The 24,046-nt window shown below is 41.8% G+C and overlaps 1 protein-coding gene and 1 pseudogene across 1 annotated transcript in view; one reads left to right on the top strand and one right to left on the bottom strand.

The window, feature by feature from the left end:
• Positions 1-24,046, top strand: part of LOC147035311 (huntingtin-interacting protein 1-related protein-like) — a 993,771-nt pseudogene that overhangs the window by 332,570 nt on the left and 637,155 nt on the right.
• LOC147035315 (uncharacterized) overlaps positions 1-24,046 on the bottom strand; it is a 270,416-nt gene that overhangs the window by 65,156 nt on the left and 181,214 nt on the right. Inside the window, exons 5-7 of the mRNA XM_085896724.1 lie at positions 16,119-16,228; positions 9,998-10,091; positions 312-370 (exon numbers count right to left, since the gene is read on the bottom strand). The gene's annotated coding sequence lies outside the window, so the exon portion shown is untranslated. The remainder of the gene's footprint in view (positions 1-311; positions 371-9,997; positions 10,092-16,118; positions 16,229-24,046) is intronic.

The raw sequence follows: 24,046 nt of genomic DNA, 5'->3' as shown, positions 1-24,046 counted from the left end.
CTGTGCCATTAAATTGGTGAAAAATATAACCTCAGCACACTGCGGATTAGCCAGGCATGCGGAGTACGCCTTCGCAAGTCGGTCATGGAAGTTCATCTCTGGCAATCCCATGTCTCTTGTGAGGGACGTCCAGTACATTATACATGTGTTTGTGTGTGTGTGTGTAACATATATATATATATATATATATATATATATATATATATATATATATATATATATATATATATATATATATGTGTACACATGTATACATACATTTAAAGCTCATTCTAACCACTCACTCACTCACTGACATTCATATTTGGTACCTTCCGGGTGATGTAGAAAGCTGATTTTTTGCGTGCTGAAGGACATTGAAGCCAGTACACTAGAAAAAGAAGACATAATCGTTGGAAAGTGTCTGTAAATGAAAATAAATAAATGAAAAAACATAAATGAAAAAAATAAATGCAAGTGAGCGACCCGAGACAATAGGGTAGCATGGTTAATAATTGCTTACAATGTGTAATCAGTCCCCACGAGTATATATATATATATATATATATATATATATATATATATATATATATATATATATATATATATATATATATATATATATATCTTCTTCTTCTTTTTTCGGCTGCTCCCGTTAGGGGTTGCCACAGCGCATCATCCGTATGATCCGCATAGTGATTTGGCACATGTTTTACGCCGGATGCCCTTCCTGACGCAACCCTGGTCGCCTCTTACGACACAGGGATATGGTAAACCTATTTTAACCTGGGTACACACCGGCCCAGTATACTGGTACTCATTTCGCTGACTTCGGAAGGATGACAGGCTGAGTCAGCCCCCTGGTGTATTAATGCAGTGGCCCACCAGGGCTTGAATTCAGGACCTCATGGATCCCAAGCCGCTGCCCTAACCACTGCGCCAACACCAGGTATATATATATATATATATATATATATATATATATATATATATATATATATATATATATATATATATATATATATTGTTACGGTTATGGAAACTTACTCCAAGGGATGGCATACATGGACACAAAGGAGACCCGAGGATCAGTTATTTCATTAATTTATGTGTTGATAGTCCTTGATCCCTTATCGAGGGGTTGTTCGGTGGGGTGTTGGGGGGGGTGGCATGAATTTGTTAATTCGTATTTCCCCGGTGTGGTCTCCCCCCCCCCACTACTCCTTTCAATCTTTCTTCCTTCACCCACATCAGTCTGCTCTATCCCCCTTTGCTACTTTAAATCTTTCCTTCTTCATACCATCAGCCCATTAACTCCCCTTCGCCAAACATCATCTCGACAATCTCTCATTTACCCCATCAGTCTTACATTTGGCCCCGCGGCCGTTCAGTCATCCCTCGGTCCGGAGGAATCCTTCTACATTTTCCCTACATTTGCACATTGCTTAATTGGCTTAACTGGGCATGTTTGATCTGTCTGTGTTCGTTAATCCTTTGGGCCGTTTGGATTACCAACACCGCATGGGACTGTGTCCATTCTCATGTCCAAGTTTGTGGCATGAGGTGCGGTACTTTTCCTGTGCACGGTGGAGTGCAGCACATCTTGCAGGCAGGGTACAGTGAGGAATGTACATTGAATTCTTGCATACGAGGGAGGGGGTGGTTCTCCAGTCACGGCATTTGGCAAGTGAGGGGAGACGGGGGTTGCATTGAAGGACCCCTCATAATTACATGGCATTTTCCACAAGCTGCATCGTGGTCCCGCCCCCATTGGATGCGCACCACTGAGGAGGAGGCTTGCACGAGCCGAGACAGAAAAACCTCATGAAAGGAAGAGGTCAGAAGCACACAAAAAAAATGGAAAAAAGGCGAGATCCTGTGAGGGAGAAAAGTGCTCATAGCTGCTCCTCATCCTTGAGAGAGAAAGCCAAATTGAGAGAAGGAAAGAAAGCGAGATCCTGGGAGGACCAGAAGGCAGGAGTGCAAGAGATGAGAGGAGAGAAAAGCGATGTCCTGCATGGACATCAGGGACATGGCTGTGTGTCCCATTGTGCCACATCACTACTGCCCATCTTCCACAATCTCTAGTATATTTGAACTGGTGCAGCCCTTCTGGCTGTGCGAGGTGAGGGAGAAAATAAATGAACCTACTTTTCTTTTTACATACTTGAAGTTTTCTTTTCAAGTTTTTCTTGTTGTCTTCTTCTCCACTGAGTGAATGATGGCCTAATCTCTTCTGTAAGTAAGTTTATATCAGAAATAATATGTGTTATGGTCAAATCTGCTCTTATGTGCCTTTTGCTTTCTTGCCTGTAGATATTTGCTTTTAAATGATGGCTTGTGAGTGTGTAAATAAATAATTGCTTGTTGTTATCTTTTCCTTGATTGGTCCAACACAGTGTACAAGTATAGTTCGACAGGAAGTTGTACCCCACCTGATTTGCTCTGTGAGCCGGCACTTCATCTATCTGTTCTGCTCAGGAGAAGATCACCAGGTCTGGGGCTGAATGCGTGGCTTCCGGTTTGGTTGACATGCCAATAGAAAGATAACGTGGAAACATCAAAGTGTAAACCTGCTAGGCCGGTAGTCTAAGTCAAGCGGCTATGGCTATGTAAGAACTACAGCCCGTTGGACCACAGAGTTATCTGTAGTCAGCAGCCTCAGGACCGGGTGTTCGGGAGAAACTTGAGTGCTTCCACTCATGGCGAGCATCGAACCCTGGAGAAATAATGGTGAGAGATGTGGGTGGGTCTTTATTTTCATTTATATATTGACTTATTTTGACGTTTACACGTGGTACATGCTTGGGAGCCTCGTTGGTATGCATTTATGTCTGCGCTGTTGCTGAGGACTCGCCAACAAGCGATTAAACTGGTCTGGCAGCTGAGGGTGCACAAAATGTATAGCATTGGGATTCTCATGTGTGTACTATTTGTGAACGTCTTTACAGCTGTGGAGTAACTCTGGGAAGGATTTGAAGCAGCAAAGGGCTTACCTTCGGCAGCTCTTTTATGGTTGCTTTATGCAGCTTCTTCGGCGAGAGGGAGGAGTCTATATCTAACTATATATACATATATATATATATATATATATATATATATATATATATATATATATATATATATATATATATATATATATATATATATATATGTTACGCACACTATATATATAAAGTTTACGCACACTATATATATAAAGCTAATATATATGTTACGCACACTATATATATAAAGTTACGCACACTATATATATAAAGCTAATATATATATATGTATATATATATATATATATATATATATATATATATATATATATATATATATATATATATATATACACACATACTTAAAAATAATATAATATAATACATGTAATCATAGAAAGTCTGCACTCCCTTTCAAAATTTTCACCTTTTGTTGCCTTATTGCTTGGAATTAAATTGCATTAATTCAAACTTTTTCCACCTTTATTTACACATCATAACCCACAAATTAAGGCCCAGTCACACCTTGATGTTTTAGCCAGCAATGGCAACGTATTAAAATGTATGTAAAACGCTGGCTTACGTTGAACTTTTGATGTTTTTTTTTAAAGATTCGGACGTATTCATAACGACTTGGTCTTATGCATAACGTATGAGAAACGGACACAGAACGTTTCGTTGTGTTCTAGATAACTTTTCCCAACGAATGCTGAACCTGTTGTCGGCCTTCACAACCTATGCCCAACGATAGTCTAACTTAGGCATAGCGCGCTGCACGCATCGCCGACGATGACGTGGCGTAAGTTATGAAAAGGCTGCCGCACAACGATTCAAATCATAACCGGCGGAGAAATGGAAGTGTCAACATCGCAGTCACACCTTGGCGATCTTGCCAGCGTATGCCGACCTCTGAAAAATGGGTCTAAAACGCTGGCGCACGTCGAATACGGTATGGGTAAGTTTGGTGTGCGTGAATAGAACGCTAAAGTACGCTATCATATGTCGTATTAAATGGAGTAGGTCTTGTAATTTTAAACATGTTGAAATTTTTACGACGTACTTGCCGTATGGCACACGCTCCGCATGCGATGGGAGTAAGTTGTACGCACGATATGCGATTGTTGACACACAGACACACGTTACTTGAAAGGTACTCATAAGTCGAAACGCGTCAAGGTAATGGTTAGTGTCTGTTTTCCAGACTCCCGGTTTTTTTTTTCTTCGGTGTGACGGTGTTCAGTGTACAGTGCGGTTATGATTTAAATCGTTGAGCGGCAGCATATTAATTATATTATATTATAACCGCACTAGAATTCGAAGTGTCAAAATCACCATCATACCGAAGGAAGGAATAAAAAAAAAACCAGGGAGTCTGGAACACTGACGCTAACCATTACCTTGATGTGTTTTGACTTATGAGCACCTTACAAGTAACGTGTGTCGATGTGTGTCACCGATCGCGTAACGTGAGTACAACACGTTACTCATAGGTTAGAAATAAGTTTCGGGTACGCTAAACATTACCTCGACGTGTTTCGACTTATGAGTAACTTACAAGTAACATGTGTCGACGTGTGTCAACAATCGCGTGACGTGCCTACAAGTTATCGCCAGCGTTATGCGGAACGTGTGAGTCATACGCCGGCATAAGTCTTAAAATTTCAAGCATGGAAAATTGGAGGACAACCGAAAAGTACAACGTTTAAAGCCAGCGTACAACTACGTATGGCAGTGTTTTTCAGCGTGCTCTCAATGTTATCAAAACTTACCCATAACATATTCGACGTGTACCAGCGTTTTAGACAAATTTTCCAAAAATCGGCATAAGCTGGCTAAAACGTCAAGGTGTGACTGGGCCTTTACTAGTGAAAAACAAATTCCACAAATTTCAGAAAATTAATGAAAAATACAAAATTATAAATATTTATTTGGACAAATGCCCTCCCCCTCCCCCCCCCCGAGTTAATACTTGCTGGAAGAACCTTTGACAGCAATTACAGCTGCGAGTCTGTTGGGATAGGTTTCCACAAACTTTTCACACCTTCATTGACTAATATTTGCCAATTCTTCTGCACAAAACTGTTCAAGCTCAGTCAAGTTGCAAGTGGAGCAGTGATGGACTGCAATCTTCAAGTCATGCCACAGATGTTTGATTGGATTTAGGTCATCCCTCATCAGGCTTCTGACCAGGCCACTCAAGGACATAAATCTTTTTGTTACTTAGCCACTCCAGTGGAGCTTTGGCTATGTGCTTTGGGTCATTCTCATGCTGAAAGGTGAACTTCCATCCCAGGATAAGGAATGAGTATATTAGAGGGACAGCGCAGGTAGGACGGTTTGGAGACAAAGTGAGAGAGGCGAAATTGAGATGGTTTGGACATGTGCACAGGAGGGAAGCGGAGTATATCGGGAGAAGGATGCTGAGGATGGAGCCGCCAGGTAGGAGGAGAAGACGAAGGCCAAAGAAGAGGTTCATGGATACGGTGAGGGCGGACATGCGGGTGGTTGGAGTGTCAATGTAAGATGTGGAGGATAGAGCGAAATGGAGACGGATGATTCGCTGTGGCGACCCCTAACAGGGAGCAGCGGAAAGAAGAAGAAGAGAAGAAATGGGACTCAAGGTGGGCTTTTTTGAGTAATGGCTTCCTTCTTGACACCCTACTGTACAGGTCAGACTTATGGAGTGCTTGAGATATTGTTGTCACATGCACACAGTGACCAGTCTTTCCATAAAGGCCTGTAGCTCTTTCGAAGCTGCCGTTGGCTTCTTGGTGGCCTCTCTGATCAGTGTCCTCCTTGCTTGGTCATCTAGTTTAGTGGGACACCCTGATCTAGGCAGGATCTTGGTGGTACCATATGCCTTTCACTTCTTAATGATTGTCTTGACTGTGCTCCAAGGGATATTCAAGGCCTTTGAAATATTTTATACCCATCCCCTGATCTGTGCCTTTCCACAACTTTATCCTTTACCGATAAATGTTGTTATGCCATCCTGATGAGGGCATATAAGCCCGAAATCGAGATCGGTGGCTTCGTTTGATGTTTAACTGATGTTGACCATACAATCTTTGTCTGTTTGACAGAGTCACTGGGCTAAGGCCTCTGTGTTGGAGGTGATGCATTGGTGTAGGACTGTGTCTAATGGGCATCAGGGGAGTGCTCGTCACACTCCACATGTTTATATATATATATATATATATATATATATATATATATATATATATATATATATATATATATATATATATATATATATATATATATATATATATATATATATATATATATATATATATATATCGTGCTGATTATGGCTCTTAGGGGTTAAATAAGCATCAATACTGTAACAATAGTCATTCCGTATCTGTTCAATTAAGCATAATAATTTAATACATGTGGATTGATTCATTGTTTATGTATTACATAGATGGTTCTTTCCTTCCATCATGTTTCCTTTCAAGCTTCTTCTTCTCCTCTTTCCTTTATAAGGGGTGAGGTCCAAAGGCACCAAGCTTTTGCCACGCCTTGGCCATGATACTCCTCCGCTTCCCTCTGTTCTCAGCCAACTCTCTACACTCTCCAACCACCTCCCTCCGCATTATGGGTGAAGATACCCCCTACCATTATGGGTGCTATCTAGCATCAAACTTATGAGTCTTCCTCTTCTTGTATTACTTCAATAAGGGGTAAGGCCGAATGGTACCATGCTTCTACTGTGACCCCCCCACCCCCTCCCAAGCCTTCCTGATATTTCTCCTCACACAATCTTCCCATCTCGACTGTGGTCTACCTCTTTCCCCCCAACCTTGCTCCCTCCACCTATCTGCTCTCTTTGCCATTCTCTCTTCCCTCATCTGCACCAACTGGCTAGCCCATCTCAGCAGGCATTTCACCAATCTCTCCGTCAAGCTCATCTGCACACCATTCTCCTCCCTCTGTTTATCCATCCTCCTTTTATCCACCCTCTTCACTCCCGCAATCTTCCTGACTCAGTTGTTCTCACAAATTTGCAAACTCTGTTGTCGTCTCTCTGTCAGTGCGACCGTTTCCAGACCGTAAAGGTAGGCTGGCATTACACACGACATCAGAACCTTCCCTTTAAACTTTCTTGATACATATCTCTCCGCCATGAATCCCTCGACCTTCCTCCATGCATTCACACCCACGTGTATCCTACTCTGAACATCTGCCACTGACTTGCCATCCCCAGTCACTGTTCCTCCAAGATACTCAAACCTACTTCCCTGTCTGATCTCCTTCCCCTCTAACCTGATATTGATTTATTTTCTTTGCTGCCCAACCCACATCACCTCAGTCTTTTCCATACTCATCTTCAGCTCATTTTTCCCAAATGCCTCTTCCATTTCCCTCGTGCTTTGTGCATCTCCTGCCTACTCTCCACCACAACAGCCAGATCATCCACATACAACATCCTCCCCAGAATACACCTCATGTTTACCAGCTCTAATGCCATGTTGGCCATGAGTGGGCAGAGAGAGCTTCCCTGCCTCAAACCAATGTTCATGCTGAACTCCTCAGACATCCGAAGACAACCAAAAGTCTTCCCTTCATTCCCTTGTAAATCCTTTCCACCAACCTAACTTCTGCTTTCAGCCCTCCCATCCATTTCAGTGTCGCCATCACCATCTCTCTTGGGACAGTGTCATCGTAGGCATTATCCAGGTCCACAAATCCCAATGCCATTTCACTTTGCACCTCCAAGCTCTTTTCTAACCAGCTGTCTCAGTATGAACATACATGTCTTCTCCTTACCCTTTCTAAACACCTGCTTATCTTCTGCGATCTCAATCTCCCCACCCTTCCTTATCCTCCTGTCCAGAATCCTCTCCAGCAGCTTCATTGCATGACTTAGAAGTGTAATTCCTCTGTCCTTCCTCAGATCTTGAACATCGATCACCCTTCCCCTTCCATATTTGCATAATTATCCCTGTCCTCCAATCTTCTGGAATTGAACCTTATCTCATACATACAGTAGATTCAACAGCCTCTTCGTCCAACTGAATTTGACTACTCCCACTGCAAGTATCATCTCTCTACACACCTCATCAATGCCTGGCGCTCTTCCTCTTTGCATCCTCTTCAATGCTGTCCTCACCTTCTCTGCCATCATCTCCACCAACTCCACTTTCCCCTTTACATACACAGTAGCTCGAGCTTGCCGTTGCTTCCTCCCAAGTTCAACAACTCCTTGAAATATCCTTCTCACACCTCCAATACTGACCCCCATTCTGTCACTTACCTCCGGCAATCATCCGTCATCATCGCCCACCCCTTCGTGTCCTTGGTATCCTCATCCCTGTTACGAGCCAATTTATAGATCATCTCCTGCCCATCATCCTCCTCCAACTTGTTGTACACCTCCTCTTCCATATATTTCCTCATCTCATCCACCACTCTCCTTGCTGCTTTTTTCTTTTGCCCATAGGGGTGCAGCAACCCCACATCCAGTTGTCACCCTCTAACCTCAATCTTCTCTATCCTCTTCCAAACCTCCTTCCTTTCACAAACTGCCTTCACCCACACCTGGTTTCTATCATACCTGGTTGGTATCATACCTATCCATCACACCTGGTTTCTATCCATCAACGATGCTCCCTTTCCTGACATCCTTCCACACAAAACTTCTGCAATTCCGCTAAACGCCTCTCCAAAGCTTCCGCTTCTTGGCTAAGTTGCTCATACCTGGCCCTCATCCTCTCCTTGTACTCTATGATGACGTTTCCCCAACACTTCTTCCACCTAATAATCTTCTGACCTATGCTATTTACATCCCTCCTTTTCTTCAACTGTGCCACAAGTACCAAAGGCTTGTACTAGGTGATAACATGCTCTCCTGCAACTCCCTTTCAATCCCATTCCTCCTCGTCAGTCATCAACCATCCCATTCCTCACTACCAGCTCCACCAGCTCTGGACCCTCTCTATTCCTTGTTCCCCAATCAAATTGACCAACGCATTCCTCTTCACCCAGCTCAGCTACTCCCACATGCACGTTAAAGTCCTCTACAAAGCACGGCATCATATCCAGCTCAACCATTCCCATCATCCTCTCCAGTGCATCCCTGAATTCCTGCTTTTCTGCCCCAGTTCTTCCCGTTTGTGGCCCATCTACCGACATAACTTTTTGCTCCACATGGACAGGTGGTCATACCTGTGAAGTTTCTCCTCAATCTGTTCAGCCATTTCGGAGATTTTTGAAGTGTTTTTATTTATTTCTTTATTTATGGGTGCTGAACCACGTGACCAATGACATCATCAATTATTTTTTTACCTCTGTTGACCAATTTATCCCAAGATGACCCTCCAATTTTTTTTAAATACTGAGCGGATGTAGCATTCCACGTATGCAATTATGACGTTATCACAAAGGTACCTATGACATCATTAAAAAAAAAATCACTTATTCCCCATGGAGATTACTTGACATGTGCCAAGTTTCAATTTTTTCCATGGAGTGGTTTTGGAGAGACAGAGGTCTAACGTTTCTCCTGTTTTTCCAAAATAGCTGCCATACCACATGACCTATGATTCCATTATTATCATTACAACGTTCTACATGAGTAGTCGCACCTGTATTAAAAACTTTAATGTCAATCTGACAAACAGTTCCAGAGAAAAGGGAATAACAAAATGCAGACATGCATGTACGTACGCACGTACGGGGCCCGTCGCTTTACCCCGCTTTTCACTTTGCGAGCATGGGCTAATCAAAAAGTTATGCTTTTTGGTACATGTGAGTAATAATATTTCCTGTTCTCGGTAGGTTGCCCTTCACATCTGACGAAGACCGTTCAGTTCATTTGAAACATGTGAACTCTCTGTTCAATTTTTGTTGCATTGCAGAAGCTGCTGCCAAGACAGTCACCACACTGAGATAGCAAGCGGTGCAGCGTCATCTCAAGGAACCACCAAGAGGGACCAGACCACTTGCAACACACAGTGCATGTAGGAGTTTGTAATTTGCTCAGGGTGCTGGCGATAACTCTCCCACTCTTCATGAAGGACACCCACCGTGGGATCTTTACCGTCCACTAACCCATGCTGGCAGACAGGTCCTTTGGCTTGATGTCCATACCAGAGACGACGCAAACATTTCTGCCTCACCCTGCAAACAAAACACCAGAAAGACAATGTCTAGCTTTCTCAGGATTCAAACCCAGGCTCGATAGCTCACAGGTAAATGCACATACTTCTCAGCTATCATGCCAGCCTCTTCTTTTAATGGATAAGTAAGCCAAAAGTGAAGAAGCTTTTTCCGTGATGCAATGCTGTACTCCGGTCGATCATTCTTTCGTGAACATTAGCCACGATTCATTTTTTTTTTATTTTTCCATGTTTTTTTTTACAAGGCACTGTTACCAAGAGGTAACAAACTCTCACACCTGGTGTTGTCAATACACGTCCAGCAACCTTAACCCTCATCATCAAATAGACAATGTAAACAATATGGATTAGAAAAGTTTTGCCTTGGCAAGGGAGAACAAAGAAAAAGAGGACTAGATCCGGTCTCACATATTGTGCGAGCCAGACGAGCAGGGCTATGCCATATGGTTGTCTTTAATAAACGGTGTCGGGTTCAATGCAGCCTCGCCTGTCACTTTATCAACCCTACGTTGCATAAGTAGACTCAAAGTGAGGTTGCTTGGCCAATTTCATCGAATGTGGAAAATTGCCATTGCACTACTTCAGACGGGTAATCATTTTTGCGATGGCGGTTTGTCACCACCAACATTCGGAGCCACAGTTCCTGGATCCAAAACGAAATGCATTATCACTGTGCCGACACAGCATTGCCACACGTGGCACGATACGTAATGGCACACCGATGACAGCGCGTTATTGGAAATAAACGATTGATGTGCAGAAGGCAAAAAGGAACAACTGTGCCACCGCCTCAGAGGGACTCGTCTTTCTTTCTGTGGCTCATTAATTCATAAGTGGTTGTGACAGAGAAGCGCTCATTGTCAAAGGGAACAAAATAAATTAAATGGAATTTATAATTTGTTCAAAATAAATGAGAAACGTAGATGGAATAAAAAGGTCACCGCGATTACTTTCCCATCAGGTTTGGGTCACGTCGCCCGGCACAGCCCTCGGATACATCTCTCCCACGACTTATTTACATGATGTCCTTCTCAGACGTTTGTAGATGTGTGGGAAGTAGTGTTGAAAGGGTGATCCCGAGTTTCTGCTCCGAGTCCCATCTGCCAACAATGCTTGCCAAGGTTTCCTTTGCACGCACACAGTCATCCCAAGGATTGGACCTAGCTTCAAGGGTGTGTGATGCGAAAGGTTGATATTTTGCACTCGGAGAAAAGAAGCCGAGAGGAGACAAGGACGTCGACTTTATTAACTTGGCAACACGGCTAGCAGCCTTATCTGTGGTCAATTACGCTCCAGATCATCCATCCTTACAGGATCCCACTGATAGTTTACAACCCGAGAGAATACACCTAATGGATCCGAAAAGACGGAAGGCCTATTTTCAGAGGACCAAATGCAGATGTTGCATCCGATTCCCCTAATTTTGAGGGAGAAAACAAATCGGTTCACGTAAAAGAGTGAAGGCATTTTTGAAGATGTTTTGCATCATTAGCATGAAAAAAATGGCCAGTTTTTCGAGCATTCAAGACTTTCTTGCAACCCCTCAACTCAAATCTTGATGACTGAAGATTAAAGCGGAGAGTGAGCAGTGGATCTCTACTTGGGTGTGGCGTGGGCCTCAGGAGAGGCCAGAAAAAACCGTCCGCAGTGGAATGACCTAATGCTTTTCCCATGGCTTTAAAAGCCATGCTAAGAGCATCCGCACGGCCAGCTGAGCATACCGCAATGGCCCAGCCGGCTTACTCATTGCAACCTAGGAAAAAAGCAATCCCTGCCAATAGTTAAATGGCTCGTCCAGTCTCGTCTGCGAATCAAGGTTAACCGCTTTGCTATATCATCGCCAGACTTCCATCTTGCAATTGCAAAATTGATTCGTGCGATTTCATTACTCGTTTCTGAATTTGAGCGGATATAGTGTGTTTTGCAAAAAAAAATTTTTTTAGCCCTTTGCATTCGCCGTGAGCCATGAAGTGAAGACTAAATGTAACGGGTGAAGGTGATATGCTCATTACATTGCAATATTTCTTGCACACTATATGACATAGGTTTACTCTACATTGCGGTTCAGATATTCTTAACGCTAAATCATTGGACGCTGCACCCGGCAGATGAGAGGAATGAGAGAGAGAGGGAGAGAGGGAGAGAGGGAGAGAGGGAGAGAGGGAGAGAGGGAGAGAGGGAGAGAGGGAGAGAGGGAGAGAGGGAGAGAGGGAGAGAGGGAGAGAGGGAGAGAGGGAGAGAGGGAGAGAGGGAGAGAGGGAGAGAGAGAGAGAGAGAGAGAGAGAGAGAGAGAGAGAGAGAGAGAGAGAGAGAGAGAGAGAGAGAGAGAGAGAGAGAGAGAGAGAGAGAGAGAGAGAGAGAGAGAGAGAGAGAGAGAGAGAGAGAGAGAGAGAGAGAGAGAGAGAGAGAGAGAGAGAGACACAGACGGGGGAGGCGGCGCTTTGACCTGAAGCCAAGTTCACCAATTGTGGTGCAAATTTTGGATTAATGATCAAGGGCCCTAGTTATGGATTAAATTTTGGATTAATGATCGACGCAGCCCTAGTTATGTGATACATCAATTAGGATTGCACAAATGCAAACACAAAAATCACAAATAAATAATTCTACATGCTCACAAATTGGTGGAAGTCTGGCATGTCTATACATTATCCATTCACAACACAATGATTGATAATGGGTGCAGTCTATTTTTCATTATCGCACGATGATTATTATCAATCACAATTAAAACTATAGTATTTAATTAAGAAATTTGTCAAAATATTTTTTCTTCTTTCTGCACCATATGCATGTTATACAAGTAGAAATGGCAGAATTTTTGACTCCATCACCTTGCATGCTTCTCCATCCATCCTTTATTCTCAATCCCTGTATAGTCTGGCAGCCATTGGCTAAAGTGTGTTTTGGAGGACATACACAATTTTATTGCAGATTCTGGTAACATAGACTATACTAAACTCAAATCCGAGTGATGCCACTTTGTCACGCTTGAGCAATTTTTTTTAGGAGCAAAATTCAAAATGGGCGCCATCAAAACCGTTTTTTGGCCGTAACTCGGCCAAAAATCGAGATATGAACCCGATTTCAGTGGCAAACCCTGTTTTGGGGGTCAAGGAATACACTGATATGTTTAGATAAACCATATCATCCATATAAATAGTCCATATTGCAATATTGGTATATCAGATACCATATTTTGACTAAAATTGTAATACATTATTGACCAATTGTTGTAGTTTCGACCTATAAAGCTTGAGCCAAATAATATCAAGGGTACATACGATGAAGACACTGAAAGGTTGCTGATGTGCTTTTATTGCGCTTTTATTGTGTTTATATATAGCTGTAGAACGGTTCCAATTCAGTTTCATGGTATAGCGAGAAAAGTGGTAAAAAATAATTTTTCACAGAGCAGTTTTTCCCCAGTACAGTTGTGACAAAAAATGGCTGCCATGAAGATCACTGAACTGTGTCAACAGATCAAGTAAGTTGTATATGCTTGGATATTTTTAAAGAAACATGCAAAACTGTGTGTTAATTAACAGTAGAGTATTGTTATCAGTAGATTAATCAATTTTCTTTTGAAAGCAAGACGTTTTTGTATCTTCATATCATGATTGTTTTGATACCATAGCAACCGTTTGTGTTGATGATGTTTAAAGTACACAGGGTGGGAACAGGTTTTCTAATTTTTTTTATACATGTATTTTACAAATAAATGAAATGATTAATTTGTTCATCACCCCTTGTAAATGTCTTCCATTTAAGAATGCATCAGGGTGTTTAACTTTCGGAACAATTAATATAAGACATACAGTTATTTTGTGAATGTTTTGCATTATATTGATCGAACAACAATTGAACATTTCTGCTTGTCTTTTTCTAGTGACAACGTTCGACAGCTGTGATCTTGAATACGCTTGAACTGAACGATGGCATCACAGCTTAACATTTCTTGCCTGCTCAATAGTCGCATGAAATGCAGTGCCAGTAAACAGCCAATGAGTGTAGCTGGACCTGAAAGGCTCAACACCATCGTAGAAGCGAGCAAACGTAGAGGTGATGGGTGGCATGTTGCTCTAGAAACCCTGTTACAAGACTCTACTGAGACACTCTACACACACAAGAATTTCGTTGCAACATACACTTCCAAGACGCACATTAAACGTTTGTTACAGAAGAAAGAAAAAGATGAAGAGCCTGTCGAGAAGAGAACGCGCCGAACAGATGCCATATCGTTCAATTTTAAAGAACAATGTCTCATTTGTGGTGAAAAGTGTGATGCCATCCAAGAGCTAAAAAATCCATCTCACTGGCGGCGTGTTGTTCAATGTAGAACTGCTGATCGAGGACAGAATCAGGATACATTTATAGATGTGACACAGTTGCCTACCTGTGGGGTATCGGAAAAGGCACAATTGTGAAACACCTCAAAGATGGTCGTCAATTAAATTATCTTGGTGATCTTGATGCAGAATTACCAGATGTCATAACTGAAGCAACTGCCTTCTTTGCTGATTGCTATGGATCCCAGGAAACAGAAGACATGTCAGCTATTCGATTTGATGTCTGGTCTTCAAAGATGGCTAACAAGAAGCTGACATCAGCACCAGAGTTAAAAACTCTACCACCAACCACTGTGGCTTTCATCCAATATGTTCTCAGGGCGCACTTGCAGGCAGCAATATGGTGAGCTGCATTAGATCAGACCCACCATTGATCGATCCAACGAGTTATGGATGGTCGCATGAAGAAGTGTCAAGCATGTTGCTCCCTGTGTCTCTGCCTCCGGATGTCATCAGAGCTCCTGATAATGTTCTCAAGATGATCAGGTGTGGGTGCAGCTCAGTGCGACCCTGTGCAACGAATAGATGTATTTGCTCTGCCGCCAGGCTCTCCTGTTCATTGTTCTGTGGCTGCCATCGTATGGAGGAATGTCAGAACGACCAAACAAAGTCTGTACCAGCAAGCAAAGCTGTGGAACTTGAGTGAACACTAGTTATTTGATTTATGCAGCTGTCTTGTATGTGAGATTGAGTGAAAGAAAGATTGAGTGAAAGCAGAATGAAAGAAGTTCATCAGCAACCAATCAGTGTATTCAGAGTTGATAGCATGTACAGACCCCTTTTTGGATTTGAATTTGTGTAAAATTTGTGTAAATCTTGCTTATTACGTTTATTTGGTTATGTGTTAATATAAGTAATTATAGTTTGTAGTTACCTCATCATTGTATTACTCAACTGTACTGTTGGAAATAAAGATATACAATACAATACAATATACTGTTTACCACTTAAATCAGGTTCATATAGATTTTGGGCATAGTTACGGCTGAAAATAGTTCGGTCGATATTTTTTCAGTCAAAATACTATATCTAAATAGAAAAAATTGCAATATAGACTATTAATATGGATGATATGGTTTATTTAAACATATCAGTGTATTCCTTGACCCCCAAAACATAGGGTTTGCCACTGAAATCGGGTTCATATCTTAATTTTTGGCCGAGTTACGGCCAAAAAACGGTTTTGATGGCGGCCATTTTAAATTTTGCTCCTAAAAAAAATTGCTCAAGCATGACAAAATGGCATCACTCGGATTTGAGTTGAGTATAGTCTATATTACCAGAATCTGCAATAAAATTGTGTATGTACTCCGAAACACACCGAGGGTAAAATTCCAGTTCTGCATCCAGACTAGTATGTACATCTATGACTAAAAGGAGAAGCGTCCGTCCGTCACACTTCATTCTAATGGGATCCTGTTGTTGTGGAGTCTTTAAGATGGTACCATTGGAAAGGTAATGATAAATTTACTTAAAACAGAAATTTCTCTCCGTTTAATCTCAATGATACGTGTTTTAAAAGCCCGTCTTTCGGTATTGAAGGAGAGAAGAAGAAGCATGACTTTGAGCTTTAATCAATCAGTTCCTGCAGTCCTACAATAATGAAAAAAGTCCCATTGGAAAGCTAATAACCGATTCACTTGGAACAACAATTTGTGTCCATTTAATCACAAAAGTACCTGCTTTCAAAGCCCTCTTGCTGGATTGAAGAAGAAGAAGCCGGAATGTCAGCTTTATGCAGTGGTTCGTTCCAATGTTAACATTGTTTTATCCTTCGACACCAGCAATCCTTCAGGGCATGGAAGAAGCACACTATTCAATGTAGTAATACTTCTCGAAAAAACAGAAAAATACATAACAGGACACGGACTGGAACACACAAGCAACAACAATCACAGCCACTGTGGCAGCAACAACTTACGTGTTATAAAATGTCCTTTTTTCACGTGTTTTACTTGATTTTACTTTCTCATTGACAATCACAGACAAACATGTCAGATTTTTATGAAGTTCACAATGCTGTATTTTGATTAAATCCGTCAGTGAAGCGATGGGTACGCACGGCTAGTACCTTTCAATCCTAAACCTCGCAACATATTCCCTCGTTCCACAATTTTCAAGCAGTGCAAACTTTTACCATCCATCATCCATGGAGCATTTTTTTTAATTCTTCCACAAATTGTGGTGGCATGATTTCATGCTTTCAATTGGTTATGAACAACGGTGCATCACCAATGCTACTGAGTATGGGGGCATCACTGATGCAATGCCACTCTACCACTTCAATGGTACTCATTTCGCCAACATCAGAAGGATGACAGGCTGAGTCAACCCTACCTGGTGTTAATTCATTGCCAATGGGGCTTGAACTCAGGACTCTAAGATCCCAAGCCAGCAACCTCAACCACTAAGCCAACACCAGGCTCATAAAGCATGGAGATACAAAATGGAGGTGTAACAAGAGACGCTTACAATTCTATAAATGTCATAACTTTAACATGTCTACTACTTCTTTAACGGCCCCAAATAATTCCACCTTCTTGAAGGGGTGACCACACGGGGTAAATTGGCCAAAGTCTTCCACGAACTGGCTCACCAGGTCTCCTGACATTTTGCGCGAGGTGATTTGCACAGGAATTTGTAATATGTTCCTGGTACCGGCGATAACTCGCTGACTCAACATGAAAGACACGAGGAGATCTCTAACATCTACCAACTAATGCTAGCAGATGGAATAACCAACATTCAATCAAGGGATATCACACTTTGTGATGCAATACCTTGGCGACAAATCACCAATTTGGCAATTTAGAGTTGGGTCAAAAATTAAACACAGACAAGACAACTGAAAGGTAAGGGCATTATCTCTGCACAATCCTTTCGGACAAATATAACGTTAATAAAGGACAATTTTTCGATAGATTATGAAATCAAAGTTTCTTCGTCATATCAGTTTGTTAAAGGTGAAAATGTAACAAGACAATGTTATTCATATTGTCAGCAGGAACGGATTTCTGTGCATTAATTACATTATCCACTTGGACAACTAACAGCCCATAGTTCAGCTTTGGGTGTGGTTCAGAGATGCAAACATGAATTAACATTGTACACGATGTACTCCCATTGTTATCACAAACAAATACCAAGAACGGCACTCAGTAGAGCACAAACCTCTGCCAGGCTGAACAGTTTACGTTTTATATCCCACTGATTGGCCGGATCTGGATTCAAACCTGAACCAAAATCGAATCAGTTAGTCCTTGTTACACACCCAACATGTCCTCCAAGTTTCATCGAAATCCGTCTGGAACTTTTTGAAATATCATACTATACATCATTTTCAGCCTTTATCTCCCAATGGTGAAGAATCGCTTCTAAAAATTTCAAATCCGGATTTGGATCTTCACAAAAATCGAATCAGTTAGTCCTTGTCACACACCCAACGTGTCCACCAAGTTTAATCCGAGTCCATCTACAACTTTTTGAGATATCATGCAATATCGTTTTTAGCCCATCTCTCAATGGTGAGAAATTGGGTAAATAATAAAATAACCCTCGTATCCAGATCTAGATTGGGATCCTCACCAAAATGGAATCAATTAGTCCTTGTCACACACTCAACATGTCCACCAAGTTTCAATCAAATATTGCATTAATCTTTTGAAATATATATCGTTATTGGCCCGATCACTCTGGTGAAGAATCACTTCAAAATTCTAGTATCCAGATCCGGATCCGGATCTTCACCAAAATCGAATCAATTCGTCTTTGTCACACACCCCACCAAATTTCATCCGAATCCGTCCACAATATTTTGAGATATTCTGCTCACAGACAGACAGATGGGGGTGAAAACATAACTTATGGCCACCATTGATGGCGGAGATAATAAACATATTGTTAGTTTTTGAGTCTGCAAATTTCTTGGCGATCAAACAAACCAAATTTGAATGTGACGTGATTCTTCTTTGACCAAATTATGTGACAATCTACACGTGTCCAGCGATTCCCTTTCCTGCCGATGAATGTCTATAACAAGCTCGAATGAGCTAAGATCCTCGTGCTCTTAATGATGACGTCATAAAACGAATATGACGTCATTGTGATGTATCAGGTTTGCGATAAATTATCTATGCTAATGCCCGGCTTGATTCGCGCAAACACAATTCAAACAGCTTGCCAAGTTTCGGAGATAATGGTATAGGCGATTTCCATTAGCGGCGATATTATGATGTCGACTTTTTTCTAGGAAGAATTTCCAAAATCGGAGAGGGTTACTGCCTGCGCGTAGGCTTTCTGCATATACATGGCAAGTTTCATGAAGATTCGATGAAAATTCTGGGTTGTGAAACTAAAAATGTCAAAAAATAGGAATGACGTCATAAAAATTGATATGATGTCATAGTGATGTATCATATGTGCGGTAATTCATCTCTGCTAATGCCCTGTTCGATTCTCGCAAACAATTCAAAAAGCTTGCCTAGTTTCGCAGATAATTTTTTAGGCAATGTCCATTAGCGGAGATATTTTGACGTCATAACTTTTTTTTCTAGGAGGAATTTTCAAAATAGGAGATGCTTACTGTCTGCGCAGGGTATTTTTACATATATATATATATATATATATATATATATATATATATATATATATATATATATATATATATATATATATATATATATATATATATATATGCCAAGTTTCAGGAAGTTTCGATGAAAACTGAAGGCTGTGAAACAAACTAGTTTTGGAGAAAATGGTATCGGCGATTTCCATTAGTGGCGATATTATGACGTTAACTTTTTTTCTATGAAGAATTTCCAAAATTAGAGATGGTTACTGCCTGGGCATGGGCTTTCTGCATATACATGGCAAGTTTCACGAAGATCCGATGAAATGTGAAGAAGATCCGATTGCCATTAGCGGAGATATTTTGACATCATAACTTTTTTTCTAGGAGGAATTTTCAAAATAGGAGATGCTTACTGTCTGCGCAGGGTATTTTTACATATATGCCAAGTTTCAGGAAGTTTCAATGAAAACTGTAGGCTGTGAAACAAACTAGTTTCGGAGATAATGGTATCGGCGATTTACATTAGTGGCGATATTACGACGTTAACTTTTTTTCTATGAAGAATTTCCAAAATTAGAGATGGTTACTGCCTGCGCGTGGGCTTTCTGCATATATGTGGCAAGTTTCACAAAGATCTGATGAAAACTCTGGGTTATGAAACAAAAAATGTCAAAAAATAGGAATGACGTCATGAAAATTGGTATGACGTCATAGTGATGTATCATATGTGCGGTAATTCATCTCTGCTAATGCCCTGTTCGATTCTTGCAAACAATTCAAAAAGCTTGCCTAGTTTCGGAGATTATTTTTTCGGCGATTTCCATTAGCGGAGATATTTTGACGTCATAACTTTTTTTTTCTAGGAGGAATTTAAAAAAAATCGGAGATGGTTACTGTCTGCGCAGGGTATTTTTACATATATACGCCAAGTATCAGGAAGTTTCAATGAAAACTGTAGGCTGTGAAACAAAAAAGTCCACAAGAACAACAACGTGAGTAAGACTTAGAGATCCTCCACGAGGATCTAAAAACGGAGTTCATTTGCATTGACTCGCCATCACATTTTTCGAGTACACACATAGCATATGAAGCAAACCAAATAATATTTTGTTGAATTGATAATTATGATAAACAGAGTTACAATTCCGATATTGGCATATTGTCGATGAAGTGGTGCAAAATTAATGTGAAAAACATCGGAACACGACCACCCTTACTACTCCCTAATTCTCCACCACTGGACACCACACTCATCCCCAATTAGAAGGGACTTCCTGGAAGTGCTGTCGTCCAATGGCAAAACGTAGTAAGTCATCTTTTGTTTATTGAGAGAAAACAAAAGAAAACTGTTTTATCAAAGGCCTAATCCGACTGACTTGCTAGGTTTTACCATTGACATCCAAGCATCTAGGATCCACTTTTACAGATTTTGTTATCGTATAAACATGTGACAGAACCTGGTAACTCCAAAAATGACAAAATCTCAACTTTGACCAAAAAGTGACTTCCTAGGTTTTGCCATTGGACGGTAGAGTGTTAGTTCCTGACATAATAATACAGAGGAATATTTTGACTCAACACCAAGGTCACACATATTGTGTGGATCGAATGTCTTTTTCCATTGCCATGATTGTTTGTACAGCCATGTAACTCACAGATAAATCAATCATAATAAATGTCAGTGTGCGTCAGTCAATCAGTCAGTGTGTGTGTGTGGGTCCTCAATATTTCCAAAACCATGAAACCGAGTGACCCAAAACTTTGCATGCACACGAAGGGAACTCTGAGGGAGTGCATGAATGAAAATTGGGTGTTTGGGTAAATTTAAACACCCCCTTTTGAAGATAATTAATGGCTGACGTTCATGAAAGGCTTATCCTTGGCCAGCCCAACTTCACTTCACAAGGGGCTTAGCCGCCATTTTGATTCGGCCTACGAAAAATGCCTTGCGTTGGAAACACTACATGCTCTCGCGGACTCATTAAAGAATATAATCGAAATATTATGTCGGATTAGAGAATCGGATCTCATGGACAAATAAGTGTCAAAATCTGGAGTGAAAATCTGAAAATTTAAAGAAATAACAATTCCTTAAACAAAGTTCTGCACCCTGATCCTTCTGCATATTTACACAAGAAAATGTGAAATTGCCAAAGCACAAACTTTACTTTTTCTACTGTTTAGTTTTTCTCCTGTTTTTTCCCAAAGTGTAAATTCATTGAGTGCAACAAAAATAATACAGGCAAAGACTCCTGCAGTGTGAGCAGTGGGTGTGGAGACTGTGGTTAATTCTCCACGGGAAATCCCTGGAGTTTGGAAGGTAAATAAATCAGGGGATTAGAATGAGTAAAGCAATGGGACAGGTGAACTATGAGTTCAAGAAATAATTGAACAATGTTTTCAATGTCTGCAAAGCAATGAACCCCACACCACGGCAGTATGGCCGAGAGGTACGCACACCAGCTCCAAGCTGTCTATCCTGGGTTCGAATTGTTTCACCCTTTTGTGCGATCTGCTTTCATTTCGGATGTCATTTCATCTTATTAGGAGCTTGAGGCAATGTCATCTTCCATATGAAAGCGAATGTGCAGTAATCTTCATCCTGATGAAACAGCACTTACAGTGGAGGGGAGGAGTCAGGGTTAGGAGTTGGAGGAGAGAGGGGAATGGGTGGGGTGTGAGTCCGGAGGGGGAAGTGGGATGAGGTGGAATAAGGGAGGAAAAGAAGTGAGGTGGGAGTCTGGAGGGAGGTGAAGGGGTGAGGTGGGAGGTGGAGGGAGAGGGGTGCTGTGGGAGGAGGTAAGGGATAGAGTGGGATGAAGAAGGGGGAGGAGTGGGAGGAGGGTGGGGTGGAAGGAGGGATGGGAAGGGTTGGTGTAGGAGTCCAGAGGGAGGGGAGGAGGGAGAGGAACGGGGTGCAGTGGGAGTCCGGGGAGGGGGTTGTGGTGGGAGGTGAAGGGAGGGGTTGGGGTGGAAGGAGGTAAAGAATAGGGTGGACTGAAGGAGGGTGAGGGGAAGGGGAAGGATGTGAGTCTAGAATGAGGGGATGTTGTAGAAGGGAGGGAAGGTGTGTGGTGGGAGTCCCGAGAGGGGGTTGGGTGGGAGGTGGAGGGAGGGGGTGTGGTGGGAGGATGCAAGGGATAGAGTGGTATGAAGAAGGGGGAGGGGTGGGAGGAGGGTGGGGAAAGGGTGGATGAAGGAGGGAAAGGGGTGGAACGAGGAAGGGGAAGGGTTGGGAGGAGGGAACTGGCGTTGCCTGGCAACACCCGGTACCCTGCTGGTGTAAAACAAATGTCAAATATTTGCCACATACTGAAAACCATTACCAACATGATGTGGCCTGAACTGTTTCCCATCCCAGTGCTGACATCATAATACTTCATTGAATTCAACCTTTTTGCTGAAAGCTAGTATTATATATGGGTCAGTGTTCAGTTGAACTGACTCCACCCCTCTGCTTTACACCCATTGGCTGGACAGCTGGCCTGATTCCACATCAACAAAATCATGTGCTGCCATTGCATGAAACAGTACAGATCAGTAGGCCTCAGGCCTTAGGGCCTGGTGTTATTCCATGGCCCAGTGCAATTGGAATGATCCCCGCTATATAACCACGATGTATTATATATGCACATAAGCCGCACACATGTTGTTGCTTCATGTATGTACAATGGGTTATTTTTATTAAGAAATAGGCAAAGCCTAGAAATGAGCGAAACATGGTGGGTTCAATAAAATGTTCTTCTTCTTCATTTTGGTTCTAGTATTAGCCAGAGCTTGCATTGAAGCAAACTAATTTTTATCTCCGGTTTGTTATCCTATTTGTTTTTATTGTTTTCTTGTGTACAAAATATATCAGTAAATGAAAATTGTTTTTCCTTTTATTTTGCCGAATGGACCCAAACACGGTGGGTTATCGGGTTTCTTCTTCATTGAAACCGGTCGGGGAGATGGATTGTATTGCAAAGCAATTCTTGCTGTTGTTCCTCCATGCCCAGCCTTCCACTCCGGTTATGTCAATTATGGTAGAACACGGGAGTGCTGCAGTCATGTCTGTCTCTAAAGGCCCTGTCACACCTTGACGTTTTAGCCAGCATATGGCAAGGTATCAAAATGTATGTAAAACGCTGGCGTACGCTGAAATATTGATGTTTTTTTTTTCCAGTTTTGGACGTATTCATAACGAATTAGACGTATGCATAACGTATTAGTAACGTACACAGAACGTTTCGATTAAATATAGATAACTTATATCAACGAATGCTGAGCGTGTTATCGGCGTTCACAACCTGCGCCCAACGATAGTCTAACTTATGCATAGCGCGGTAGCGTATCGCCGACGATCACGTGGCGTAGGCTATTAATAGGCTGCGGCTCGACAATTCAAATCATAACCGCACTGCTATCACACCTTGACGCTTTAGCCAGCGTATGCCGACGTATGAAAAATTTGCCGAATACGCTGGCACACGTCGAATACGTTATGGGTAAGTTTTGTATAGATTAATAGCACGCTGAAGCACGCTGGCATACGTCATAGTACGCCGAGTACGTCGACAAATTTTCAGCATGTTGAAAATTTTTCGACGTATGCCAGCGTATGACTCACGTTCCGCATATGCTGGCCATAAGTTGTAGGCACGTTACGCGATCGTTGACACACGTCGACACACGTTACTTGTGAGTTACTCATAAGTCGAAACATGTCGAGGTAATGGTTAGCATCAGTGTTCCAGACTCCCTGGTTTTTCTTTTTTCTTCAGCATGACGGTGATGTTGACACTTCGATTTCTAGTGCGGTTATGATTTAAATTGTTGAGCGGCAGCCTATTTATTATATTATATTATAACCGCACTAGAAATTGAAGTGTCAACATCACCGTCATGCCGAAGAAAAAAGAAAAACCAGGGAGTCTGGAACACTGATGCTAACCATTACCTCGACATGTTTCGACTTATGAGTAACTCACAAGTAACGTGTGTCGACGTGTGTCAACGATCGCGTAACGTGCCTACAACTTATGGCCGGCGTAT

The sequence above is a fragment of the Eptatretus burgeri genome, chromosome 1 (assembly GCF_056783735.1).
Source record: "Eptatretus burgeri isolate ZD-2024b chromosome 1, Ebu_testis_v1, whole genome shotgun sequence".
NCBI lineage: Eukaryota > Metazoa > Chordata > Myxini > Myxiniformes > Myxinidae > Eptatretus > Eptatretus burgeri.
The sequence above is the reverse complement of the archived record's forward strand: the minus strand, read 5'-3'. Positions and strand labels throughout refer to the sequence as shown.